Below are 4,940 nucleotides of genomic sequence, written 5' to 3' on the forward strand. Positions count from 1 at the left end.
ATTTTATTTTGAGACAGAGTCTTGCTCTGTCGCCCAGACTGGAGTGTAGCCGTGTGATCTTGGCTCATGCAACCTCCACCTCCTGGGTTCAAGTGATTCTCCTGCCTCAGCCTCCTGAGTAGCTGGGATTACAGGTGTGCACCACCACACCCAGCTAATTTTTGTATTTTTAGTAGAGACTGACCTCAGGTGATCCACCCGCCTTGGCCTCCCAAAGTGCTGTGATTACGGGTTTGAGTCACCATGCCCGGCCCTTTTTATTTTCCTTTTAATTGACAAATTAAAATTATATATATATATTTACGGTATACTACCTGTTTTTATATATAATCTCTCTTTCTATATAGGTGTTTCCAAGCCAGGACCCTCTAGATCGAGCAGATTTCAATGCTGTCGAGTATATCAATACCCTGTTCCCAACAGAGCAAGTAAGTAGAGTTTCAGGTTTCCTTCCTTTCAGCGGCTTCTGGTGCATCCTGAATGTCATGCTTTGCGTGCTACACTAGATCATCTACCGGCCTTTGATAAACAAGGGAGAGTCAAATTCAAATCAAACTCCATCGTCACCACTTGGGGCAGTGAGCTACACTGTGTTGGAATGGAATTCATTGTATAGTGAACATATTAATAATCATTGTACCCTTAGGTTGTGAGAGTCCTCCCAGATTTTCTGTTGTAATGGAAAGTGGAAGGGATTTTTATAATGTAGTAGGGAAAGGTGGGGGTGAGGCAGGCAGGAGAAGCCCAGAATCATGAAGCCACTTTCACCTCTATTTCAAGATGTAAATTTTTATTTTTATTTATTAGTTTTTTTGAGATGGAGTTTTGCTCTTGTCACTCAGGCTGGAGTGCAATGGCATGGTCTCGGCTCACTGCAGTCTCTGCCTCCCAGGTTCAAGCGATTCTTATGCCTCAGCCTTGTGAGTAGCTGGGACTATAGGCACTCACCACCACGCCTGGCTAATTTTTGTGTTTTTAGTAGAGATGGGGTTTCACCATGTTGGCCAGGCTGGTCTCGAACTCCTGACCTCGTGATCTACCCGCCTCAGCCTCCCAAAGTGCTGGGATTACAGGTGTGAGCTACTGTGCCCGGCCTCAAGAGATAAATTTTTAGGCTTTATGTTTTATTATTTTTTGTCCGGTGATTTGCCTATAGAGATGGATTTTCTTTCCAAATTGTTTTTCGGGTGTTTGGGTGAGGAGTAGACCAGAACTGGAAGCAGCAGAGTTGGGAGAAGGGCAGCGAGAGTCCCGCTTAGTTTTCATTTCTTCAGTCAGCATTTGTTCAGTAGGTGCCTGTCATGTGTTGTCAGTCACTGTGCCAGGTGCTGGGGGTACAGAGATGAATAAGATCCAGTCCATGCCCTTGAGGTGTGCAGGGTCAAGTGGTGGGAGACCCTGGTGAATGCCGTAAGTGACGATGGGACGGTGCGGTAAGGAAACAAAGACCAGTTCTTCCAAGGAAAATGACAGCTTCAGAGAGGAGGTAGCCTGTCTGCCGAGCTTGAGAGATTCATTCATGTATTCATTTAGTAAAATGTAGCCATCGTTTATTAAATGTCTACTAAGTGTCAGGTACTATTTTTAGAAACCAGGGAGAAATGTAAACATGACAGATCTGGTCTTGGTCTCATGGAGTCTAGTGTAGGGAGGAAGACAAGAACTAAATCAACAGATACACTGTAGATGATCAAACATGGTGGCTGTGATCCCAAGCAGGTTCCCTGACAGAGCGTGATGCATGGGCGGGAGGTCCTTTAGATAAAGGAGCTTAATGGGAAGCTCTCTGTGAGGTGGTTCCTTCTAAACTGAGACCTGAGGGACAGGGAGGAGTCAAGCTTACAGCAGTCTGGCAGGACAGTATTCTAGACAGAGCCAGCAGCCAGGTGTCTCTTCCAGGATGATGAGGGAAGGAAGGTATGGGCGGAAAGCAACACAGGTGCCGAGGGAAGAGACTGAAGGCGCAACCTCTTCCAATATGATAAAGGAAATAGAATAAGAAAAGTTATAATAGAAATAGGATATAGAGATGATTATATATGGATATTATCAATCATTAGTCTTTAGTATTAATCTTTGTTTCATTATTATAACCAAGGAAAAACCAGGCCATACAGAGTTAGGAGCTGAAGGAACATTGTGAGAAGTGACCAGAAGACAAGAGTGAGAGCCTCTGTCACGCCTGGATAAGGGCCGCTTGAAGGCACCTTGGTCTAGCGGTAGCGCCAGTGCCTGGGAAGGCACCCGTTACTTAGCGGACTGTGAAAGGGAGTCTCCCTTTCCCTGGGGAAATTAGAGAACATTCTGCTCCACCAGTTGGCCTGCCCGCAGTCATCCGGAGGCTTAAATGTCCCCATGTGGTGCTGTGCTTCAATGGTCACGCTCCTGGTCCACTTTCCTGTTCCGTCTGTACACCTGGCTCCTCCTTTTAAGTTCTTAGAAGACAGCAGTAGCAGAATTAGTGAAAGCATCAAAGTCTTTGATCTTTCTGATGAGTGCATAGAAAAATTGCTGACATATGCTGTCCTCCCTCTCTGCTTCAGCTACCACAAAGGGAAGGGCCCCCTGTCACGTGGACATGTGACTTGCTTGACCTTATCCATCAGTTGAGATGACTCACACTCCTTTCCCTGACCCCTTGCCTTGTATGCAATCCATAGCAGTGCGTCCAGGCATTCGAGGCCACTACTGGACTCCGCGCACTGGTGGTGGTGGTCCCCTGGGCCCAGCTGTCTTTCCTACTACTGCTTAGTTCCGTGTCTGTCTTTCTATAATCCCTCGTCTCCGCACACAAAGAGAAAACCCACAAGACCCCGTAGGGCTGGACACTACAGAAAGCCCTTCTAAACATAGGACCAAGGCGCAGAAACAGGAGACACAGAATGTGCACCGTGAATAGAGACTCACAGATGAGGCTGAGGAGGGAGAGCAAGGATCCTGGAAGATCTGTGTTCTAGGCTTATGGTCGCCAGTTTTTTGGAGACCACATGCCTCTCAGTGAAATACTTTTTTTCTTTCTTCCTTTTTTTTAAAACAGAGTGTTACTCTGTTGCCCAGGCTGGAGTGCAGTGGCACAATCATAGCAGCCTTGAACTCCTGAGCTCTAGTGCTCCCCACACATTGGCCTTCTGAGTAGCTGGTACTACAGGCGCATGCCACCACACACAGCTAATTTTAAAAATTGTTTAGTAGAAACAAGATCTCACTACGAAGCCCAGACTGGTCTTGAACTCCTGAGCTAATGTGATCCTCCCACCTCGGCCTCCCAAAGTACTGGGATTACAGGCGTGAGCCACTGCACCTGGCCCAAATATTTTTCACAGAACTGATTTTCTTTTTCTTTTTTTTTTTTTTTTTTTGAGACAAAGTCTCGTTATTGTCCCCCAGGCTGGAGTGCAATGGCATGATCTTGGCTCACTGCAACCTCTGCCTCCCGGGTTCAAGTGATTCTCCTGCCTCAGCCTCCTGAGGAACTAGGATTACGGGCACGCACCACCACACCCAGCTAATTTCTGTATTTTTAATAGAGATGGGGTTTCACCATGTTGGCCAGGATAGTCTTGATCTCCTGACCTCATGATCCATCCACCCCGGCCTCCCAAAGTGTTGGGATTACAGGCGCGAGCCACCACGCCCAGCCCCAGCTGATTTTTAATTTTTTTTTAATAGACTGGGCTTTGCTGTGTTGCCCAGACTGGTCTTGAACTCCTGGCCTCAAGCCACCCTCCTGCCTCATCCTCTCAGAGTGCTAGGATTACAGATTTGAGCCACTGTGCATGACCGTAAGTTAAGGATTTGGAACTTTGGTTTCTAGGTAGCCAGATTTGGCTGACTGGGTGGGCATTGGCAGCTTTGCGCTTTACCCAGTTACTGGGTGTAAGGAGAAAGAGCAGGTTTCAGTGGCAAGTAGGGCTGGAGTGGGGTGTAAGGGTGAGCCCGAGTTTGAGCATACTCAGGTCATCCGGGTGGAAATAAGTACTTGGGTATTTGCGTGCGGAGCTCATGATCCCCGTTATTGTGACTATCTTGGCAGATCCTTCCAAACTTTTTTTAATGGACATACTGATTTTTAAAATAAAGTTTAAAAGACGATATACTGTGTGATTGTCTTTTTTGAGATTTCACAAAAAGCCTTTATAGCTCATCATTTTGTATGAAAGGGGAATTTTAGGAATTAGCTGGAGATAGACATTTGGGAATAGCTACGATAAAGATAGTAGTTGTTGATTCACCAAAACAAAAAGATGTGTTAGATTTGAAAATTATGTAGGAAACCACCAGGTTCTCACCTCTTGTGGTGTTTGTGTATATGCTGTATTTTTTTAAAACTACTGAAAACTCAGGATATTTGTCGTTCCGCAGATTCAGTTCTCTGTCTTGTCTACTTGTGCCCCGTGTATATGCTAATGTATAGTCACGTCTCTTAGAGTAACTCAGGAAATTTGTGAAATAGGGTTGTCTTTACTTCTGTAGTCTCAGAGTTTCACTTAGCAGGTCATCTACCAAGCCAGATTCCCGTGGATCTTAATGAAAAGGTAGTAGAAAGTAGTGGAATAGCTTATAATTTAACTAGTGTTAGATCTTGGGCAAAAACCGTCTGTATACCTCATGGACCTACAGTAAACACTTGTAAATTATGAGTGTACATGGTTTAAAGTAGAGTTCAGTGTATCAAGAGTGAATTTAGTGTTACCGTGAGGAGGAGGGTAAGAATATATTGCTGTTGAGTGGACGTACTTGTGTGTGTGGCTGTCTGGAGCCTGTCGAGGAGTGGACGTACCTGTGTGTCTGGCTGTCTGGAACCTGTCGAGGAGCGGACGTACCTGTGTGTCTGGCTGTCTGGAACCTGTCGAGGAGCGGACGTACTTGTGTGTGTGGCTGTCTGGAGCCTGTCGAGGAGCGGACGTACTTGTGTGTGTGGCTGTCTGGAGCCTGTCGAG

The 4,940-nt window shown here is 46.0% G+C and overlaps 1 protein-coding gene across 1 annotated transcript in view; it reads left to right on the forward strand.

Annotated features, from left to right (window-relative positions):
* The first annotated feature begins 353 nt into the window (after window positions 1–353).
* Window positions 354–4,940, forward strand: part of VPS53 (vacuolar protein sorting 53 homolog (S. cerevisiae)) — a 174,587-nt gene continuing 170,000 nt past the window's right edge. Inside the window, exon 1 of the mRNA XM_011999596.1 lies at window positions 354–428. The gene's annotated coding sequence lies outside the window, so the exon portion shown is untranslated. The remainder of the gene's footprint in view (window positions 429–4,940) is intronic.

Source organism: Mandrillus leucophaeus, unplaced genomic scaffold, assembly GCF_000951045.1.
Source record: "Mandrillus leucophaeus isolate KB7577 unplaced genomic scaffold, Mleu.le_1.0 Scaffold6, whole genome shotgun sequence".
Lineage (NCBI taxonomy): Eukaryota > Metazoa > Chordata > Mammalia > Primates > Cercopithecidae > Mandrillus > Mandrillus leucophaeus.